This window comes from Tamandua tetradactyla, chromosome 3 (assembly GCF_023851605.1).
Source record: "Tamandua tetradactyla isolate mTamTet1 chromosome 3, mTamTet1.pri, whole genome shotgun sequence".
In the NCBI taxonomy this organism is placed as follows: domain Eukaryota; kingdom Metazoa; phylum Chordata; class Mammalia; order Pilosa; family Myrmecophagidae; genus Tamandua; species Tamandua tetradactyla.
The window spans coordinates 83842351-83866106 of record NC_135329.1 but is presented as its reverse complement, the minus strand read 5'-3'; the positions used below and the strand labels follow the sequence as shown (position 1 = coordinate 83866106).

The window sequence follows — 23756 nt, the reverse complement described above, 5'->3', positions numbered from 1 at the left end:
GAGGTGAGCAAGGAGGGAGGTGGCACTGGCTGCCCTGCTGCTGTCGTTGCCCACCCTCCTGCCTCACACCCTGGCTGTCTCTCTGCTCCTTGGATGGATGTGGTGGGGCTGAAGGGCTGGGATGTTGGCAGAAGGGTGAGTTCTCCCTGTGTCCTACAAATGGGATGTGATGCATCAATCGATGAACCTACACAGTAACCAGGGCTCAGCCTCCTGCAGTGCAACATTGTCGGGAGATATAAAAGATTCTACTGGTTGTATGTTACACTGCAATCCATTGATTCTAAGATGCACAGTTCTTTCACATTTAAGCATCAGTGCACTCTCACAACAGATGGAGTCTTACACAGTGGTGTCTGGCAGGTGACAGTTGTTGCTTGCACAAATGCAAACTCAGTCATAGCTGGGGTTACCGCATGCTGTCTTTTACTGGAGATAGTACTTGTAACTTGTTTGTCTGTTGTTCTGTATTAATTATTAATAACTTCCCCTTTTCTTAAAAGTGGTACAGGTGGGACGATAAATTGTGTGGTCACCATATCCATAGCAAGTGTCACTTCAGTTGAGTTATGTGCATTGGCAGTACAGTACTCTATATATTCAGTATAATTGTCATTAAAAGTGTCTTCACAAAGATAATATTGTATTATGGCAAGGAAACAAACTTTTTTGTGTGTATAGAAATCAGGGGCATAACTTTGGTATTGGTGATGCAAAGGTTTTTTGTTGAAGGAATGACTAGAGGTTCCATATTTCCTTGCAAGACTACCAAATTGCTTATGGAATCCAAGAAAGGAAAATCTCAGAGGAAACATACTCTGCATGGTTTTGACTGACACTAGGTGAAAAGACAAGGCAAACAATGCAGTTTAAGGAAGGGGAGATTGCCAGGTGACATTTATGGGGTAAATGAGTTTGATGCTGATCCATTATTTTATACCAACAAAGCACAACCAGGGTACCACATGCTAGTGTTTTACTTCCGAGTGTCTTCAGACTCCATGAGCAAACCAATGTGGACAGTGTGGAAAACCAGAGAGTGATAACAGCAATAGGGTAGTGTCACTATTTAATCTCTTACCTTTGCATAACGTAATTGATCTTGTGATCGGTGTGGTGGATCATGCAGTAGGTAAGAGGCTCCTCAGCCTCTTGGAGCTGGGTCCATTGGAGTGAGAACCCAGAATCTCCCTGCATTCTGCCTCAGGCTTTGGCATTGTCTGGTGGGGAGGGCAGCCACTGGGGGCATTTGCCCAGCTCCCTCAAGGCTCCATGGGTGGTCCTTGTGTCTGGTCTCTGGCATCTTCTGCTAAGAAATGGGGGAAAAGAACAGTACCAGCTGGATGGGGTTTTATGAGGAATAAATGAGGTACTGCTGTGAATAGATTCTGGCACATGAAAAACACACAAGTATTCCCTGATATTATTCTGGGGGTGTTATCTTCTTCCACCTCCCACACCATCAAACGGTGACAACAATACCTCATGATGCTTGCCAGCCCAAGGAGCTGCCGGGATTTGGTGGTGGATGGATTCCTCTGAGGCACCTTAGCTTCTCATGCATCTGTTTCCCCCATGGCACATAGTGGATCAGATGAAGGAAAGAAGGAACAAATAGCATGCAGCACAGTCCCTGGCTTCTCATGGCTGTATTTATTTCTGCGTGCAAAGCACCAATTAAGCATCTATTGATAGTGTACTTGAATACATGTTGCTGGTATGGGAATAATTCACCAGGTAGGTGATGAGGATGTCAACTGGATGGGAGTGGAGGCACAGGGGGAACGTGGCCGGTACAGGATACCATGAGAGCCACTGGGTCTGCTTCATACCTTTGTACCTCCCTGTGGTCACTGAGGACAAAAGGTGACTTCTGTTAACGCAGAGTGAGGGTCTGATGCCCATGGATCAGAAGGCCTGGGGAGAAACCAGAGCACCTCAGTCACTCAGCTGGACAGGTAGCCTGTCTGCCAAAAGCTGTGATGACTGGGACCCTCAAGCCATTGGCCAACTGCTCAAGATAGGCCCCTTTATCCTTAAAGGGGGATCTTCTTTCGTAGCTACTGACAGACAGAAGCACCTCTGGGAAGTGGACACAATCTCTGCCCAGATCATGGTTCTACATCGGGCCCTGAGATCCTTGACTTTTTCTCCCAATACCCTGTTGTCAACCACACCAGGCTCAAATATCTAAACTTGGCCATCGAGACCTTTCCTGCTGGCCTCAGTAGTCATGCTCAGCTTCTTTTCTCCCTCTCTGAGAACCAGGTGACCTGGGGTCTGGCCCTGCTTCTGACTGCAAGTGATCTTGTGAACTTCTGACAAACTACCAAATCTCTGTGAACCTCAGCTCACCTTTACTAAGGTGAATTCCCCCTCCCTAAAGTCCTCAAGGCATGTTTCTGGCTCTTATTGGAGAAACAAGCTTCTATGAGACTGTGCAGAAAATCCTAGCTCATTGTTTCTCTTAGCTTTGTTTCTCCACCAAGAGCACATGGGCACACCAGCCAGTGGTGTCTTTCTGGCTGAATTACTATGTGAGGAGCATTCAGAGTGGAGGCTGAAGTGAGCCCAAGTGAGGGTGGAGGGGGAGCCTTGCCAAACTTTGCTGTCTGAAGGGTTTGCTGGGATTCCCAGGATTCCTTTGTTCTAAAACCTGTGTGATTAAGGCATTGAAGAAAGCTAGAGAGGACACTGAGTGGAGTGAAAAGAACCCAGTTGGAATTTAGGAAATTTGGGTTCTCTTTTGGCTAGGTTGATAATGCCTTATGTTACTTTGTGCCAGACAATTACCCTCTCTGGATTTGTCTGTAGAATGAAGCTTGAGTTCTGTATTTTCAGATCCCCTGGGACCTACCCTTCCATGGCTCCATGTGGCAACATGTGCATGTTCCATGAAAGAGGCTGACTCAGTCAAAATCCAGCAGAGCACCAGAAACCAAGTATATAAGGAAATTCAAACATGTGATTTAACAAAAAGTAGCGATTGCACAACAATGGAAAGTTGAAAGAGAAATAAGCAAGCGCAAGATACATGTTTCATCTCTTAGGGCTAGTGGAACAAAATGGCAAGAGCTTAGAAGAAGGACACCTCTGAGCCTGGAGATGGGGCTTTTGGAGGGCCCCATGCTCATGCACTTGGTACTCAGTCAGCAGAGGAGGAAATGCAGCTCATGTTGGCTGTGTGAAGAAGCTCCACATGATGTGACCCTCTCTGAGGAAGCTTCACACAATGTGGCCTTCTGAGGAAGTTCCACATGACATGACCTTCTGGCGAAGCTCCATATGATGTGTCCCTCTGACAGAAGCTTAGATTCCTTTGGGACTGGACGGAGAGGTGTGGTGTCCCATGGCTGGTGCATAAAGTGCTTAACGTGTGTTTGAGTGTGGGTGCCCTGTTGAGTCAGATTTGCTAAGAGGAGCTGGGAGCAGGAAGAGGACCTCTGCCTCCTCCTCTTACCTTCTAGTTTCCTACTGGTGTCTCCCTATGGCAGGACCTGAGAGGAAGTCAGCTGGGGAGGGAGTGTGAGAAATAGAGCTTGCAGATTCTTCCCCTGACATTGCAGAGTGGATCTAGGAGGGTGGACTTGGGGCTGAGAGCCTCAGCTACATCTTGCTTGTTGCCTTGCTTCTCTAGCAATGTCCCTATGCACCCTCCCAGTTCCTGTCTCCTAATTGCTCCTAATTCAGAGGTCATTTAAGAAGACAGGTTCAGATCATCCTGATTCTATTCCTAGGAAACCAGAAAATCTGCTGATCACCTCTGAGCTCAGAATAAACTGTATGTGTGACACTGGGGTATGATGCATTGGGGCCTGCTTTGGGACAGGTCTGATTGACAATTCCAAGATCAAGATCACTGTATTAATCCATGGAGTGTACAGGAGGGAAGCACACACCTTCTCAGCAATTTCAACACCTAAAGATCTATATTTGGATTTCTGTTCCTGGCTCAGAGGGAGCCTGAAGGGCTGGGACAAGGAAACAGAGCTAGGTGTGAGAAGTCCTCCTTAGTCTGGCCCCATCTCTAACTGCCAGGTCCCTGCAGTCCTTGCAGGTTCTTGGAAACAGCTGAACCAATGGATTATGATTGTATTGATCAAGAAAGGGTTCATAGAATCCTGGTCACTAATGCAAGGACTGACAGGAGGTTGACATGGTGAGAGTATGTCCCTTCTTCTTGTTTCACCAACCCTTAAGTTATGTTCTGCATAGGATTCAAAAGAAGACTTAGGACTTTGAGGTGGAAGGAAGACTCTCAAAGGCCCTTTTCCTTGAGGACCTCCCTCTGTTTCATGCTTTCTGGGCATACCCTGATGATTTCAGTCCAATAGTCATCAAATGCTCTGGTTTGACAGCAGACCCTGATCCTCTGCAGTGTGGAGCATTCTGGTTAAGGTGAAACTATTCCTCCAGGCTGTTCTGAACCTCTAAATAGAACCCATTAAACTGAAGACCGAATGAAGGGGCAGAACTGGAGAGGCTGGTGGCCAGCACACAGGAGCACAGGAATTCTTAGGATAAAATGGTCTGTATGAATGACTGTAAAAATTTTAAGCACAAATTACAAAACAAAAAACCTTTTACATGAGGATCCCATTTTGACCCAGTGCATGAAGATGTGTGTGATATGGATGTACATACGTAAAACCTGCTTTGTCTCCATTCACATTCTGTGGGAAGCATAGCCTGAGGCACAGCTGGGGTGCTCCCCAGATGACTGGGGCACAGTCTGCAGGCACAGTGGGCTTTCAGGGGTGCGGGGTGTCACTGCAGAGCTTTTGTGGACAGCTGACTTTCAGGACAGTCTGCTGTAGGATAGGAAGGGAGGACATCACGTGGTGACTCCTTTCCATCTCCTGTGTCTCAGCCATGTAAGTTTGCCCCTTAGACTGAGCAATCCCTGCCTCTTAGGGCTGAGCGTCTGTGGCTGATTGGCTAGGCATAACCACTGTGCCAAAGCTTGGCCTTCACTCTCAGGAGAAGAGGCAACAGCAGAAGTATTCCTGGTCTCAGGGAGGAGGAAGCCGATACAGGAGGTTCAGGTGGGACTGAATAGTGTATGTATATATATATATATCTGTATATACAAGTGTGTATACATGTGTATATATAAATATGTGTGAGTGTGTGTCATACATCTGCCTCAGTTTGTTAGGGGGGTCTATATGTTATGATATCACAGACTAGTTGCTTAAACTGTTTCATACTTTTGGAGGCTAGAAGTCCAACTTCAAAGTGTCAGCAGTATCTTGTCTTCTCAGAAGCCTGTAGCCTTCTAGTGGTGGCTGGCCAGCCACCCATAACTCCATCTCTACCTCCATCTTATGGCCATTTCTCTCCTTGTGTTTCCTTAGGCTGTGCCCAAGTTTTTCTCTTTTTAATGAGTCCAGTCCTATTGGATGAAGGGCCACCTTCATTCAGTTTGACCTCGTCTTAAAACATCTTCAAAGGTCCTGTCTATAAATGGGTTCACATCCACAGGACAGACCAGAGGTTAGGACTTGGACATGTCTTTGAGAGGCCGTGATTCCATCCATAACCATTTGTATATATAGACTGATTAAGTACACAGTCTTTGCATATATGCACACATGCAATATATGCAAACAGTTCACAAAACAAGCTTCAACTTCATTGCATGATAATTTCTCTTATAAAAAAATTCTAATTATGGCCCACTAAGCCTTGAAGGGGGTGTGATCTGCACTTAGACAAGATTTAGACTTGATCTTTTGTTCATGTAAGTGGTAGAAAAGCAATCAGAAGCAACAAGCCTGGGACTCCACCACACTTACTTTGTTTTGTTTCTTAATTAGATAAATGCAGACATACATGCAGTTGTAAGAAATAATGCAGAGATCCCATGTAAACCTTGCACAGTCTCCCCTGAGGTCGCATTTTGCAAAACTATAGTCTAATGTAACATTGACATTCTTACAATTCACGGATCATAGGCTTTCCCTGGTTTTACTTCTGTTCATGGTGTGTATATGAGTGTCATAAAAGCCCTACACAATTTTATCACTTGTGTAGGTTGCTGTCTCCACCACCACAGTCAAGATACAGAGCAGTTCCATCACCGATACCTTTTTGCCTTTTTATAGTCAAACATGCACCTCTTTCCGCTCACCCCTTCCCTAAACCCTGGCAGCACTAATCTGTCCTCCATTCCTAATATTTTCGTCATTTCAAAGATTTCATGTAAATGCAGTCATACAGTATATATCTTTTTGGGATTGGATTTTTTTCTCAGCACAATTCCCTTGAGATTCATCCATTTTGCTGTTTGTGTCAGTAGTATTTTCTTTTCATTTTTATTGTTAAGAAGTATTCCAAGTTATGCCTATACCATAGTGCACTCAACAGTTCACCTGTTGAAGGTCATCTGGGCTGATTCCAATGTTCTGCTGTTACAAATAAAGCCCCCAAGGACATTTGTGTACAGATGTTTGTGTGAACCTAAATTTTCATTTTCTAGGATAAATGATAAACAAATGCAATTGCTGGGTCATAGGGAGTTTGATGGTCAGTATTTTAAGACACTGTCTAAACTGTTTTTTAGAGTGGCAGCACTATTTGACATTCCCAACAGCAATGTATGAGATGCAGACTCTGCATCCTCCCAGCATTTAGTGTTGTCACTATTTTCCTTTAAGTCATCCAAATAGCCATGTAGTGATAGCTCATTGTGGTTTTCATTTCATCTCTCTGATGGCTAATGATATTGGGCATCTTTTCATGTGCTTATGTAACATCTGTGTGGCCTCTCAATGTCTGTTCATGTTATATTTGGATTGTTTTTATAGATGAGTTTTGATAATTCATTATATATTCTAGATACCAGTTATTTGTCAAATATTTGATTTGCAAATATTTTGTCCCTCTGTGTAGATTGTCTTTTCATCCTCTTAACAGAGTCATTGCAGAACAAAATATTTTAAGTTTCATGGTGACCAAGGTATTGATTTTTTTAAATGGATTGTGAGTTTGATGTTATTTAAGAACTCTTTGTCAATTCTTAGATCCCAAAGATTCTCTCCAATTTTTTTTCTTTTTAAAAAATATTTTTATTGAGATATCTTCACACACATACATCCATGTGATGTACATCCATCCAATGATTTTTATAAAATTTTATCGTTTTGCAATTTACATTGAAGTATATGACCCATTTTGGATTACCTTCTGCATGATGAGTGAAGTTTATGTCAGTTTTGTTGTTGTTGTTTAAAGATGTCCAACCACTTCATTGTCATTTCTTGGAAAGGCATTCTTCCTCCATTGAATTGTTTTCGCATCTTTGTCAAGAGTCAGTTGGGCACATTTGTCTGGGCCTATTTTTAGATTTTCTAATCTGTTCAATTTATCTTTTCTTCTGTCAAGACTACACTTTCTCTGTAACTATATACTATGCCTTAATAGTCAGAAGAGTGATTTCTCACACACTTCATTCTTCTTTTTCAAGATTGTTTTAGCTATTCTAGGACCTGTGCTTTTCCATATATATTTTAGAATAAGCTTGTCTATGTCTACAAGGAATTCTTGTTTGGATTTTTATGGGAACTGTGTTAAACCTGTATATTATTTGGGAAAGGATTGACACCTTTACTATGTTTTCCTCCAATATGTGAATATGCTATATTTCTTCATTTATTTAGGTCTTTGATTGCATTCATCATTTGTAATTCTAAGGATATAGACCCTGAAAATGTGGCTACCTAAGTATTTAATCTTGGGAGTGACTGTAAAAGGTATTATTATGTTTTAAATTTTGTTTTCTGCTTTTCATTGTTAGTATATAGGCATACAATTGATTTTTGTGTGTTGATCTTGTATTCTGTGACCTTCTTTAACTCACTTATTAGTTCATGTAATTTTTTGGTAGATTTCTTGCAATTTTCTTCATGGACAACCACATCACGTGCAAATAGAGATAGTATTAGTTCTTCCTTTCTAGTGTGTGTGCTTTTTTTTCTTACTTCATTGCAGTGGCTAGAAATTCCAGTACTTTGTTGAATCAGAGCAGTGACATCCTTGAATTGCAACCGAACTTAGTAGAAAAGCATTCAGTTTTTCACCATTAACTATGTTAGTTGTAGAATTTCTTTTGTTCTTTATAAAGTTTAAGGTAATTTTTCTTTGTTCTTAACTTCCTAGGAGGTTTTTTTTTTTTTTTATCATGAATGGGTTTTTTTTTTTTTTTTTTTTTTTTTTTTTTAAAGGAAAGACAGAGAGAAGGAAGGAAGGATAGAAGGAAGGAAGGAAGGAAGAAAGGGAAACATCTTTAAACATTTTCTTGTTTTATTGTATTCTGTTTCTCCGTTTTTGTTACATGGGCTGGGGCCGGGAATCGAACCGAGGTCCTCCGGCATAGCAGGCAAGCACTTTGCCCGCTGAGCCACCGCGGCCCGCCCCCATGAATGGGTTTTGTATTTCAAGTGTTTTTTCTGCATCAATTGATAGGATAATAAGCTTTTTCTGCTTTAACATATTGACATGGTGGATTACATTAATTGAACCAATCTTGCATGCCTGGAATAAATCCCATTTTGTCATGGTGCATAATTCTGTTTCTATATTGTTGAGTTTGTTTTGCTAATATTGTGCTCATGATTATTTGGTCTGAATTTATGAGACATATTGTTCTGTAATTTCCTTTTCTTGTCTGGCTTTGTCTGGGTTTGATATTAGAGTAATATTAGCTTAGTAAAATGAGTTGGAACATGATTTCTTCTCTATTTTCTGGAAAAGCGTGCCTAAATTGTGTTAATTCTTATTTAAGTATTTGATAGAATTCTCCAATGAAGCCATCGGGGCCTGGGGATTTCTTTTTCTGCAGCTTTTAATTACACATTCAATTTCTTTAATGATTATAGAGTTATTTACAATTACATATTTCATCTTGGTTGAGTTTTAGTAGATTGTGGTCATTTCTTCTATTGTATAGAATTAAAAAGTATAACATTGTTTATAGTATTCTCTTATCCTCTTATTGGCTTCAGGATCTGTAGTGATAATCCTGTTTCATTCTTCATATGGGTGATTCATATCTTCTCTCTCTTCATTTCTGTCAGTCTTCTTAGGGGCCTATACATTTTAATTATTATTTTTTTTTTACCCTAAAGAACCATCTTTTTCAGAAATGAGTTAACTTTGGCAGAACTGACCGCTATCCTTGGAAAGGCTGGCTACAAGTTTGGCCCTTGACTGACATCTGGGAATTTGGATTTTTAGACAGTTATTACTGCTCCCAAAACTAATAAAAGTGGGTTACAATGCCCAAACTGTTTGTGTAAACAATATGGTTTAACAGCTGCCTTCCTTTTTGAAGCATACAATTTGGATGCAGACTCTGAAAAGGATGTTTGGTTACAGAGGGTGCCTATGCTACCAGGCCTGTGGTAGATTGGATCATGTACCCCAACAAAAACATGTTCTTAATCTTAATTTGCATTCCTCTGGGTGTGAGTTAAATTGTAAATAAGGCTTTTTGCAAATGTGTTAAAAAAATAAAATGGCTGCCTGCATTGGGCATTGCTGGGAGAAGTTCCCTTTGGGAGAAGTCCCCTTCCTGAGAAGGACTTTTCCAGAAGACAAAAACAATTTCCAAGAAAATGGAACACACACTACAGAGTTGCTGTTAAGTAGCACCTGTTGATAAAAGTAGTTTCGGTCAAGTAGAGAGAGCTTATCAGAATGGATGAGCATAACATACTAATCAGTGTATGTCTACTCTCCATATTGTAAGACCCTCCCACCCCATGATGTAAAATGGAAACTAAATGTTAGCTGATCAGAACATTTTCTCACATATTCCTACATTCACCCTGTATGAATGTCCTCTTTCCACCCTGTTGGTGGAGTTCCCTTCTACCTTATGAGTGAGCTGCTGCCCAACCCGTGACTCACTCAATAAAGCTATGAGATCCTAAATTTCATGAAAAGTTCTTCTTTACTCAGATGTTATTAGTTTATTCCACACACATAGATTAGGTCCATACACATTCTCAAGGGGAAGTTCCTTTACTAAGTCAACTGATCATGGATGTTAACCACATGTACAAAATACCTTTTTAGCTGCACCTAGATTAGTGGTTGGTTATGTGACTGGGAGCTATAGCAGAGCCAAGTTGATACAAAAGACACTAAGTGGAGATTAAAAACTAAGCACGTGGACATTTGGACTGGAGCTCGGGGAAGATGTCCAAATGAAAGGTATATGCACTTAGAAGGGCTGAGTACATAAATGGTATTTACAACCACAGGACTGAGGAGATCATAAAAGCAGTGTGTGTAGACCAAATAAAGACTAGGATCAGGCACTAAGTATTGAGGTACTTCAACATTTAGAAGTAGGAGAGATAAGGAAAAATCCGCAAAAGAGATCAAAAATGAGAAAGGCAAGAGGAAAACCAAGTCCATGGGAGTATGGAAGTTGCATGAAGAATTGAGGAGAGAGTCATTATTGTTGCTTTGAAAAGGAGAAAATAAAAGCATGTTTGCATGCTAGTGGGAATAATTGAGGAAAAACTGATGAAGCCAGAGAGAAAGGAGTAAATTCCTGTATTAATGTAAGCAAGAGGGGCTAAAGGCTAGTTCAAAGAGGAGGGGTGTCCTTGATGAGAAGCACAAACAGCCCATTCATGCCAACACGAGAGATGGTCTTCATACCTGGCCCAGGTGCAGATAGAAGTGTTGTGCTGGTGGGAGCCTATAGAAACTCTTTTCTGACTGGGGTCTGTGGCTGTTTTCTTGGTAGACTATTGTCATGAATTTACAGAGGAGATGGGGAAGGGGGTGCTGGAGGTATGAGTAGGGAGTAGACCATATGAGATACTTACCTAGAACAGTGTGGGAGAGTGAGCAGGACAGGTGTCCCCAGACCAAGCGGCATCAGCATCACTTGAGAACTTGTTAGAAATGGAGGTTCTCAGGCCCCTCACCAATTACTAAATCAGAAACTCTAGAGGTAGAGCCCAACATTTGTGCTCTAGTGAGTCCTCCATGTGATTCCATGCATGCTGAGATTTGAGAAGCACTGGTCTAGTATGATGGCCAACCATCAGAAATGGCTCATTTGGTTAGTGCTAGAGAATATAAAGTGAAACCTTTCTCCATAATGGTCTTAAGAACTTCTCCATCACTCACCTTGGTCTTAGCAGATGGATGATCTCACAGTGTCTACCAAGTGAAAGTTACCACAGTTCTTATCCTGGTAAAAATATAGGTATGTCTAACCTGTTTTTATTTTCTAGCTAGTTAATTTCCCCAAAACCCACTGATTAAAAACGTGATGTTTTTATAATTAAGGTATATGTGTCTATTACATAATTTATTTTGAATATATAGATACAAAAAATAAGAATATAAAGGATAGCCATAATACCACCACCCAGAGATAAACATTCACATTATATATGTACACACACACACATATAAACAAACAATTTGAACACTGTGTGCCAAGCTCTGTCCTAAGGTCTGAGAAAATACGGGAAGCAAAAGCAAAGTTCCTGAATTCATGGAGCTTAAATTACAATTAAGGGAAGGAGAAAATACAAAAATTATTTAAATAAAATATGTATGTCAGATGAACAGGGTAGCTATTTCTGTTCTATTAACGGTGGGCAGGGAAGGTTTCAGCTGTAGTATAATAGTTGCACAGACATTTGAGCATCCAATGCAATGTGACACTAAGGATGGGAAGAAGGACACCAAGTGGGCCTTTGTGGGAATAGTGTTCTATGAAGAGGTCCAACAAATGCAAAGGCTCTGAGGCAGGAAGCCTTTGGCACATTTGTGGTACAGGAAGGAGACCAGTGTGCTTGGATGGGGGGTTGGAGAGGAAAGCATCACAGCCGAGGTGAAGGATGGTGGGAGGGGGAGAGCAGTTGGATTTCCTTAAGTTTGGAGCTTGTTAAGTGAATGGATGAGAGGGAATGAATCATGATGGATGAAACCATCCCAGTCAGATGAGATGGAGACAAAGTCATGGGAAGGATGCAGGCAGTGGAGGGTGGTGGGTTTAGTGGATCATTGATCTTAGCAGAAGTCAAAGCAATGTTGGAATTTAGGAACCAAAGAGAGTAGTCAAAAATAGTGTATGCGCTAGTTCTTCTAAACCGATGCAAATGTACTAAGAAACGATGATCATGCATCTATGTGATGATGTTAAGAATTACTGATTGCATATGTAGAATGGTATGATTTCTAAAAAAAAAAAAATGGACAGCACATTACTACCTAATTGTAATGTAATTATGTTAAAACACTGAATGAAGCTGCATCTGAGCTATAGTTTTTTTTTCTTATATATTTTTGTATTTTTTATTTTTATTTTTATTTTTTCTCTATATTATCATTTTATTTCTTTTTCTGTTGTCTTGCTATTTCTTTTTCTAAATCGATGCATATGTACTAAGAAATGATGATCATACATCTATGTGATGATATTAAGAATTACTGATTGCATATGTAGAATGGAATGATTTCTAAATGTTGTGTTAGTTTATTTTTTTTAATTAATAAAAAAAAAATAGTGTATGCTACACCTTGAGCTGCCATCATTCCCCTTTCCCAATATATACACTTCACGTTCAAAAGGAGAATGGTTCTGTGTCAGTTTGAAAGTGTTATGCACCCTAGAAAAGCCGTATTTTAATACTGATCCAATCTTGTGGGGCCAAACCCCATGGCTTAGGGTGGGAAACTTTGATTAGATTGTTTCATGGAGATGTGACACATCCAGTTGTGGGTGTGACCTTTTGGTTAGATTATTTCCATGGAGATGGGACACATCCAATTGTGTCCACCTTTTGATTTGATGAAGATGTGACTCCAATCCATTCAAACTGGATCTTGATTAGTTTACTAGAGTCCTCTAAAAGGTGAAATATTTTGGAGAAACCTCAGATGCAGATGTTTGGAGAACAATTGCTTCAGAGCTGACAGAGACAGACATTTGGAGATGCTTGGAGTACTGACAGAAAGAGCAGATGCCTAGACATGGGCAAAGTCCAGCAGATATTGCCATGCACCTTCCCCTGAGATACTAAGCAAACCAGAACCCAGAGCTAGTGTTCCAGAGGAGCTAAGTGAAGGCCCACAGACACTAGAGAGGAAACAACTGGCATCAGAAGCTGGAAGCAAAGAAACTAGAAACAAAGACCGGCATCAGAAGCTGGAAGCAAAGGAACTAGGAACAAAAACTAGCTACGGTGCCTATCCATGTGAAAAACATCAGCTTTTCTTGAGTCAATGTATCTTTTTCTGGATGCCTTAGTTTGGATTTTTTTTGGCCTTAGAACTGTAAACTTGTAACATAACAAATTCCCTTTATAAAAGCCATCCCATTTCTAGTGTATTGCATTATGGCAGCTTTAACAAACTAATAGAGACCCCAAAATCTCATCTGGATATTGCATACAGCTCAGAATCCAAGTCAGAATCCAGGCCATTGGGATTTAGGCCATCCTTTTCATAAGGTCTAAATGTGATTGCTGAGGTCCAGATGACTCATAGCTAATAAGCTGCATCCCTACTCAACTCCAAATGTGCACTGGTGGAGAAGAAACAAAGTTATAACAATATAAATTTCCCATTGGTTTTCCAGACCATCAATTTCTGCTTTCTTAGTGCCCAGGAGTTCAGTTGTCACTTTATCCCTTTCCTCTCACTCTTTATTATAAGCTGTAAGGGGAAACCAGGTTACACTTTCTACACATAGTTTCAAAATTTCCTCAGCTGAGTACTGGGGAGAAGATGGCCAACTAGAGAAGTTCAAGATGTGCCCTGCTCCAAGGAAAAGATAGAGAAGGGATAGGAGACAAGACCTTAGACTACTGAAATAAATCAATTCCCAAAGTAAATTGATCAAGATATTTACATGAGATGAAGACAGCAGAAGATCACTAAACATATCACCATGCAGACAGATATTAGCCATGCTTAATGACCAAATTAAAACACCAGAGGAGACACAGACATTAGAACAACTAATCCAAGTTGTTCATACAACTCTTCTTAATAAAATAATTGGGATAGCAAATGACACAAAGGAGATCAAGAAGAGAGCAGAAGAGGACAAATAAGAATTTGAAAGAGTATATAGAAAAATAACAGAAATCATGGAAATTAAAGATTATGTTGACCAAATTAAAAACACACTAGAGGCACACAACACCAGATTCAAAGAGACAGAAGAAGGAATAAATGATATAGAGGACAAGATAATTGACTTCAAAGACTCAAAACAGCAAATGGCAAAAAAAAAAAAAAGATGGAAAAATTGAATGGGAACTCAGGGAAATGATAGACAAAACAAAGTGCACAAATATAAGAATCATTGGTGTCCCAGAAGAAGAAGAGAGGAAGGAGTAAAGGGCTAGGAAGAGTAGTTGAGGATATAATAGGGGAAAACTTTCCAGCCCTAATGAAGGACATAAATATACAAATCAAAGAAGCCCAAAGAACTCCAAACAGAATAAATCCAAATAAACCTTCGCGAAGGCATATACTAATCAGTCTGTCAAATGTTTAAGAGAAGCAGAAAATCCTGAAAGTGGCAAGAGGAAAACAATCTACTATATACAAGGGAAATCAAATAAGACTGAGTTCGGACTACTCAGCTAGCACCCTGGGGTGACAAGGCAGTGAAACGATATATTCAAGATCCTGAAAGCAAAAGACTTCCAGCCAAGAATTCTGCACTCAGCCAAATTGTTCTTCAAAATTGAAGGAGAGATTAAAGTTTTCAAAGACAAAGAAATCCTGAAAGAATTTGTCGACAAGAGACCGGCCCTATAAGAAATACTAAAAGGTGTTCTGCTGGCTGAAAAAAAAAAGACAGGAGAGGGAGGTCTGGAGAGGGCACAGAATTGAAGAGGATCACTAAGGGTAATTTGAAGAATACAAAGAGAAAGAGGGAAAAGCATATATAGATCTGACAAATAAAATAAAAATGATAAGATGATGGAATCAAGTAAAGTTTTTCCAAAAATAACGTTGAATGGTAACGTAATCAATTTACTGATTAAAAGATACAGATTTGGCAGAATGGATTAAGAAACATAATCCAGCTATATGCTTCTTACAAGAGAGTCATCTGAGACAAAAGGATGCAAATAGATTGAAAGTAAAAGGACGGAAAAAGATTTTCCATGCAAGTTGAAACCAAAAGAAAGCAGGAGAAGCTATACTACTATCAGACGAAATGGACTTTAAGTGTAAAGACATCATAGGAGACAAAGAAGGACACTATATACTAATTAAAGGGTCAATTCACCAAGAAGATATAACAATCATAATCATTTATGCTCCCACTCAAGGAGCTCCAAACTACATGGGGCAGACATTGGTAAAACTGAAGGGAGCAATAGGTGTTTCAACAATAATAGTAAGAGACTTCAATACACCACTCTCCTCTATAAACAGAACAACCAGACAGAAGATAAAGAAGGAAATAGAAAAGTTAAATAACTTGATAAATGGATTAGACCTAACAGACATATATAAGTCATCGCACCCCAAAGCTCAAGGTTATACATTCTTCTCTAGTGCCCCAAGATAGATCATATGCTGGGGCAAAACAGGTCTTTATAAATGTAAAAAACATTGAAATTATTCAAAGCATTTTCTCTGAGCACAATGAGATGCAGCTGGATCAGAATAACAACAAAGAATGAGAACATTCACAAATATATGGAGATTAAATAACACACTCTTAAACAACCCATTGGGTCAAAGAAGAAATTGCTAGGGAAGTCAGTAGTTATCTGTAGATGAATGAAAATGAGAATATAACTTATCAGAACTTATGGGATGTGGCAAAGGCTATGCTGAGAGGAAAATTTATGCCATAAATGCATATATTAAAAAACAAGAAAGTGCAAAATTCGAAGACTGAATAGTAAAGCTGGAGGAACTTGAGAAAGAACAGCAAACTAACCCCAAAGCAAATAGGAGAAGAGAAATAACAAGGACTAAAGCAGAGATGAATGGATGGGAGAATAAAAGAACAAGAGAAAGAATCAATAAAACCAAAAGTTGGTTCTTTGAGAAAATCAATAAAATTGATGAGTCAGTAGCAAGACTGACAAAGAAAAAAGAGAGGATGAAAATAAACAAAATCAGAAATGAGAAGGGGTGTGTTACTACAGACCATAAAGAAATTTAAAAAATCATAAGAGGATACGATGAACAACTATAGGCCAACAAACTAGGCAACTTAAATGAAATGGACAAATTCCTGGACACAACCTACACTGACTCAGGAAGAAATAGAAGATCTCAACAAACCAATCACAAGTAAAGAGATTCAATCAGTCATCAAAAATCTTCCTACAAAGAAAAGCCCACAGCCAGATGGTTTCACAGGGGAATTTTATTACACATTCCAGAAAGAACTAACACTAATCCTGCTCAAACTTTTCCAAAAAATTGAGGAAAAAGGAACTCAACCTAACTCATCTTATGATGCTAATAACATTTTAATACCAAAACCAGGGAAAGATCCTATAAGAAAGGAAAACTACAGACCAATCTCCCTAATGAACATAGATGCAAAAATTCTCAATAAAATATTAGCAAATCGAATCCAATAGCACATCAAAAGAATTATACACCATGACCAAGTGGGGTTTATACCAGGAATGCAAGGATGGTGCAACACAAGAAAATTAATTAATGTAATACAGCACATTAGCAAATCAAAAGGGAAAAATTACATGATCATCTTGATTGATGCTGAAAAAGCATTTGACAAAATTCGGCATCCTTTTCTGATAAAAACACTCTAAAAGATAAGAATCAAAGCTAACTACCTCAATATGATAAAGGGAATATATTGATAGCCAGTATTGTACTCAATGGAGAGAGACTGAAAGCCTTTCCCCTAAAATCACACACAAGACAAGGATGTTCACTGTCACAATTATTATTCAAGATTGTGTTAGAAGTTCTAGCTAGAGCAGTTAGGCAGGACAAAGAACTAAAAGGCATCCAAATAGGAAAGGAAGAAGTAAAACTCTCATTATTTGCAGATGACATGATACTGTACTTGGAAGATCCTGAGAAATCTACAGCAAAGTTACTTGAGCTAATAAATAAATTCAGCAAGGTGGCAGGGTGTTAAATTAATGTGTGAAAATCAGTAACATGTCTATACACAAGTGACGACCTAGCTGAGGAGTCAGTTAAGGAAAAAAATCCATTCAAAATAGCAACTAAAAGAATCAAACACTTAAGAATGAACTTAACTAGGGGCATAAAGGACTTGTACACAGAAAATGACTATTGCCAAAAGAAGTCAAAAGAGATCTAAATAGGTGGAAAGACAGTCCTGCTCATGGATAGGAAAGCTGACATCTTATAGTTAAGATGTCAATTCTCACCAAATTGATCTACAGATTCAACACAGTGCCAATCAAAATTCCAGCAACCTACTTTGAAGATTTGGAAAAACTAACTACCAAATTCATCTGAAAGGGAAAGAGACCCCGAATAGCTAAAAGCATCCTAAACAAGACAAACAAAGTGGGAGGATTAACACTCCCTGACTTTAAAAACCTATTATAAAGCCACAGTGGTCAAAACAGCATGGTCCTGGCACAAAGACAGAAGCACTGACCAATGGAATCAAATCAAGAGTGCAGAAATAGACCACCAAATCTATGGTCAACTGATTTTTGACAAGGCCCCAAAATCCTCTGAACATGAACAAAATAGTCTTTTCAATAATTGGGCATGGAAGAACCGGATATCAATAGCCAAGAGAACGAAAGTGGACCCCTATCTTAACCCTACACAAAAATTAACTCAAAGTGGATCAAATATCTAAATATAAGAACTAGCACCGTAAAGTTTCTAGAAGAAAATGTAGAGAAACATCTTCAAGGCTTAGTAATAGGAGGTAGCTTCCTAAACTTTACACCCAAATTACAAGCAACCAAAGAAAAAATAAATTAATGGAAACTCATCAAAATCAAATGCTTCTTCACCTCAAAAGACTTTGTCAAAAAGTTGAGGAGCCAACTCAAGGGGAGAAAATATTTGGAAATCACATATCTGACAAAGGTTTGATTTCTCGTATATTCTAAGAAATCATACAACTCAACAACAAAAGAATGAACAATCCAATTATAAAATGGGCTAATGATATGAATAGGCATTTTTCTGAAAAGCAAATACAGATGACTCAAAAGCACATGAAGAGATGCTCATTTTCACTGGCTATAAGGGAAATACTGAGCAAGGGTACAATGAGATACCACCTCACACCTATAAGAATGGTTGCTATTAAACAAACAGGAAACTATATATGTGGGAGAGCATGTGGCAAAACTGGAACACTTATGCACTGCTGGTAGAAATGTACAATGGTGCAGCCACTATGAAAGACTTGTGTTTCCTTAGGAAGTTAAATATCGAGTTGCCCTATGACTCAGCAATAGCACTATTTGGTATATACCCAGAAGAGCTGAAAGCAATGACAAAGACATTTGCACACCAATATTCATAACAGCATTATTCACAATCATGAAAAGATGGAAACTAAATGCCCATCAACAGATGTGTGGATAAACAAAATGTGGTGTATACACATGATGGAATATTATGCAGCAGTAAGACAAAATGATGTCCTGAAGCACCTGACAAGATGGATGAGTCTTGAGGACATAATACTGAGTGAAATTACCCAGAAACAAAAGGACAGATACTGTATGATTCCACTTTTATGACTAGCATAAAAATAAAATCAGAGACTTATAATATAGAATACAGGGGATTTAGAGATACACAGAAGCTAGAGGTTGGTGAACTGTGAGCTAATGAGGTTGAACCCCAATGTAAGGGAATAGATAGGAGCAAAGGTGATTCTCCAGTGGGTCTAGAAGTGATGTACCATATTGAAGATGAACAAGATTGAAAGGGGTTGTATAGACCTACGTGTCCCACTGACTCACACTAGAAATATGTGTGAATTCTCATAAGAATTACTTCAAACACGTGATTCTTGTATAAAGAGTGTTTAAGTCCAGGGTACAGGGGGAAAACTGCTACTGCATGAACGAGCTATGTTCAAAAGGAAACCATCAACAGTACCACAGTAACAGCAGAGGTAAATAATGGGGGGAGTGACAAGAATTAAGAGGAGGTTTAGATTCACTATTTGGTGAGGGTATGTTTATTGGTTTTCTGTCTTTTGGGAACAATGAAATTATCAAAAATTGAGAATGTTGATGGACTATGGACTTTGGGCCCTCTACATGATGCCTGATGAATGCAGGTGGCTGAAGGATGCATTGATGGAGAAGTAGATTGGTGAATGATGGTGTATACTTATGAAGGTAGGTTGTGCTGCTACAAAAAGGAAAAAAGTCCTGAGGCATGCAAGATGTGAATGAACATGAGGACATTTGCTGAGACAAAATAAGCCAGAAACAAAAGAAGAAGGATGGTATAGTCACCTTTAGAAAATGCTTATAAGAAACAGGGGCCTAGACTGTAAGATTTTAGAACAGACACAGTAAGTCCGGAGTGGTGATTATTATTTCTGGATTTTGAGAGGCTGCTTTATATATATATAACCTGATATATAGAGATAAGAATGAAGTCAAACAGGTTGGGGTTAAAGTAATTCAGAACTTATGGGTAAGGAAGACAGTGTCTATATTTTAGAACCACACATACTCTTTGAGACCAATGGAAGAAAGGTTTATTTGATTTGTGTTCTGGTTTGCTAGCTGCCGGAATGCAACACACCAGAGATGGATTGGCTTTTAATAAAAGGGGATTTATTTTGTTGGTTCTTCAGAGGAAAGGCAGCTAACTTTCCACTGAGGTTCTTTCTTACATGGAAGGCACAGTGATGGTCTCTGCTGGTCTTCTCTCCAGACCCCTGGGTTCCAACAACTTTCCCCGGGGTGACTTCTTTCTGCATCCCCAAAGGCCTGGGCTGAGCTGCGAGTGCTGAGATGAGGAATGCCGAGCTGCTAAGCTGTGCTACATTGTGTTCTCTCATTTAAGCACCAGCCAATTAAGTCAAACGTCACTTATTGCAGCAGACATGCCTCCTAGCCGACTGCAGATGTAATTAGCAACAGATGAAGTTCACGTACCATTGGCTTATGTCCGCAGCAACAAGACTAGGTATGGTCATCTGGCCAAGTTGAAAACTGAATCTAACACAATCTGGAACAGAAATTTTCTGTAGTGTGTAATCTAATTCAACCTATCTGCATAGCTAATTTGAACAATTGAAACACAGGAAGTTCAGAATAAGAAAGAGGTCCTTTAATCCTGTATAGATTATTGTAATGCCTGGAAACATCCTAGAGTATATTAAGCAGATAATCAAAAAGTATTGGCAAAGTCCCCAAGGGAGGGGAAAAAGACTATGGAACTACTAAACCTTACCATCAGGGAATCCATGGATACTGCATCAAACTTTAGGGATACCCAAATCAATAGGCCATGACCTCGATCAGGAGGCTTACTCTTGTGAAGCTTATGTAGATAGCAGAGAAGCTTAGCCTTCCTACAGGCATAGCTAAGAGTTACTTCTGGAGGAGTGCCATTGTTGCTGAGATTTGGACTCAGTCTCTCTAAGCCCAACTCTGCAAGTGAAATCATTGCCCTCCTCCATACATGGGACATGACATCCAGGGGTGAAAGTTTCCCTGGCAACATGGGAGATGACTCCCAGGGATGAATCCAGCCCTTGCACTTGGAATCAACAATTCCATCCTGACCAAAAGGGGAGAAAGAACTATAATTAATAAAGTATCAGTGGCAGAGAGTGGCTACTATGGAAGTTGCTCTTATGCAAGCTTCAGGTAGACCTTGTTACCTATTATAACCTGCCAACCCCCAACCAGGACCATTCCAGCCAATCCTAAAGAACACCTAGGGAAATATATAAGATTCCACAAGGATTCCAAGCACTAGAGTAACTTTCCAGAAACCTACAACCTCCAGATGGGTCCCTGGTGCAGATAAGTCCAGAAACTTAGTCCAGGCTCTCCAGAACATCAGATAGTCACATCTCCCTACCCCAAATTAGTGATAGACCCTTCCAATAGCAAAACTTTAGAGTTGCCAAAGCCCAAACAACCCCTAAGAGAGGTATGGAAAGATCAAAGGTGATGATGGAATTATACATGGAAGATAGGACCTAAGAAATGAATATAAATGCTGAATCATTAAATTGATATCTCTTTTATTCTTCAGTATTTTAGAGCAGCTAGAAGTAAAAACCTAAAATTGTGAAATTGTAACCCATGTCAAAGTCTGAAGTAAGTTCTAAAACTAACTGTGGTTTTGTGCTTTGAAATTTATAGCTTTTTTGTATATACGTTATTGTTCACAAAAAAAGGAGAAAAAGTTTATTGCAATGATAAAAAAGCATTTAAGCTCTCTAGCCTCCTATATTCTGGATCAGCTAGAAGGAAAATATGAGAAGATGGTATGGTAGCCCACGACAAATTCTGGGATCTGTCCTGCAACCACTCTTTGAAGAGTGCTTTAAAAACTATTGCTTTTTTAATTTTCTTGCTTTGTATATATGTTATACTATATAATAAAAAAAGTTAAAAAGCAAAAACAAAAACAAAAAATCAATACTGGGCGGGCCACAGTGGCTCAGCAGGCAGAGTTCTCTACTGCTATGCCGGAGACCCATGTTTGATTCACGGTGCCTGCCCATGCAAAAAAACCACAAAACAAAACCCAGTACTAATTCTCACTTGCCATGCTGGAGACCCAGGCTCGATTCCTGGTGCCTGCCTGTGCAAAAAACAAACAAACAAACAAAAAACAGTACCATATATCTCCTGACTTTAAGTATTGTACTGTGGTAATGGAAGAAAATATCCCTGTTCTTAGAAAATTCACTCTGAAGTATTTGGTTAATGGGGTATCATGTCTGCATGATAAAATTCAGAAAGAAATAATATATATATATACACACACTATATTATATTTATGTATTAGAGAGTGAAGAATATGTTATTATGAGGCTTAGCTTTTTTGCAAGTCCAGTGAGTGAAAATGGAATCTAATTTTTTGTTTGTTTTGTTTTTAATAACATCTTTATTGAGATATTAATAAGGTTCATGCTTATAAAATGTGCAATTTAGTGGTCATAGAGTTAAGCAACCATCACCATGATTTAATTTCAGAACATTTCATCACCCCCCCAAAAACATTCCATACGCTTGTTTCCCCATTTCCCTCTCCCCTTCCTACCCCCCACTCTCCCTGACAACCACTAGTCTACTGTTTGTCTCTCTGGACTTTCCTATTCTGGATATTCCCTACACACGGACTCCCACAATATGTGTGTTTTGTGTCTGGCTTCTGTAACAGTATAATGTTTTCAAGGTCCATCCATGTTGAGCAGACATTAGTACTTCATCCCTTTTAATGGCTGAATAACATTCTGTTGTATGGATATACAGCATTTTGTTTATTTATTCATTGGTTGATGGACATTTGTGTTGTTTCCACATTTTGGCTGTTGTGAGTAACGTTGCTATGAACATTTGTAGACAACATTTTTTTTTAAATTTTAATTATAGAAGTTGTAGGTTTACAGAAAAGTCATGTAAAAAATGCCACAGTCCCATAAAATCTCCTATTGTTGACACTTTTCATTAGTGCAGTACCTTTGTTACAATTCAGGTAAGGATATTAAAATTATACTATTAAATAATTGTACTATTAAGTATAGTCCATAGTTTACATTAGGTGCATTTTTCCTATATACCACCCTATTATTAACACCTTGCATTAGTATGGCATATTTGTCATAATTCATGAAAGAACATTTTTATACTTATACTATTGATTGCAGTCCATCATTTACAATAGGCTTCATTGTGTTATACAGTCCTATGTTTTATCTTTTAATTTTTATTCTAGTAGCATATATATGACCTAAAATTTCCCCTTTTAACCACATTCACATATGTAAGTCAGTGCTGTTCATTACACTCAAAACATTGTGTTTCATCTCTGTAGTCATGAGAAAACATTCAAAATGCCCAAGAAACCATAGCCTGGAATGGCCACAAAGGTGACAGGTGTTTATTGAGTGTCCACTCTCTACTGAGCTCCAGTGATTAAAAATATGAAACAAAATGGAGATTTTCTCTCAGCACCTTTTCCCATAGTACCTGCTAGAAATATTTCTCTGAGTTGCAAAACTTAGCATTTAAAATGGAAAGAGCCACACTATGCATGACCCTGAGCTTCACGGATCTGATTGTTTCCATCTAGTGTTTTGATGTGTGTGACAAGGAGTATCTAGATTCTAGAATGTATAAAGAACATCTACAAATCAATAAGAAAAGGACAAATAAAACAATAGAAAAATGGACAACAGACATGAATAGGTAATTCCCAGAAGAGACCTGACATGGCCAATATGTATAATATATGGAAAGATAACCCAATCTCTTTAATAATCAGAAAAATGCAAACTTAAAACAATAATGACTCACTATTTCAATCTACCCATTTTTTAACCTTTATCTCCCCCATTATTTATTTATTTTATTCATATATATGTATAGTTTGGACTTATCTGTCCATACCCTGGATAAAAGGAGCATTAGACACAAGGTTTTCATAATCACATAATCACATGCTGTGGATCAATGAGAGGGAGGGGTAAGGGGTAAGGGATGTATGAGTTCTTTTGTTTTCTTTTTATTTCTTTTTATGCAGTGATGCAAATGTTCTAAAAATGATCA

The 23756-nt window shown here is 39.0% G+C and overlaps 1 long non-coding RNA gene across 1 annotated transcript in view; it reads right to left on the bottom strand.

Moving 5' to 3' along the window:
- Nucleotides 1-1652: 1652 nt before the first annotated feature.
- Nucleotides 1653-23756, bottom strand: part of LOC143676201 (uncharacterized) — a 64235-nt gene continuing 42131 nt past the window's right edge. The window contains exon 3 of the long non-coding RNA XR_013171909.1: nucleotides 1653-1917. This is a non-coding gene — a long non-coding RNA (uncharacterized LOC143676201). The remainder of the gene's footprint in view (nucleotides 1918-23756) is intronic.